We start from the raw sequence: 258 nt of genomic DNA, 5'->3' as shown, positions 1-258 counted from the left end.
CCGACCTCCGGCCCTTCCCGGAGAAGCCCAGGCGCCTTGAAGGGGCCGCGCGCCGTGGAGTACGCAGGCAGATCTGGGAGCACTTCTACACACCCAGGGCTTCCATGGGAGCGATCTGGCCCTCCCCCTGAGCGCCCTGCTGCCGGAGCATCCGCTCTGTGGGGCCGGGAGTGGCTGGGATTCTCACCGTCCGCCCGGAGTGTGGAGTGTGAGGCTCGCACAGTCCCGGCTGCCCCGCGTCTCGCCGGAGCCGGAAAG

The 258-nt window shown here is 70.5% G+C and overlaps 1 protein-coding gene across 1 annotated transcript in view; it reads left to right on the top strand.

Annotated features, from left to right (window-relative positions):
- Positions 1 to 173: 173 nt before the first annotated feature.
- Positions 174 to 258, top strand: part of WBSCR17 (Williams-Beuren syndrome chromosome region 17) — a 421,415-nt gene continuing 421,330 nt past the window's right edge. Inside the window, exon 1 of the mRNA XM_005872044.2 lies at positions 174 to 258. The gene's annotated coding sequence lies outside the window, so the exon portion shown is untranslated.

This window comes from Myotis brandtii, unplaced genomic scaffold, assembly GCF_000412655.1.
Source record: "Myotis brandtii unplaced genomic scaffold, ASM41265v1 scaffold363, whole genome shotgun sequence".
NCBI classification, from domain to species: Eukaryota; Metazoa; Chordata; class Mammalia; order Chiroptera; family Vespertilionidae; genus Myotis; species Myotis brandtii.
Note: the sequence above shows the minus strand (reverse complement) of the source record. Positions and strands in the feature narration are given on the sequence as shown.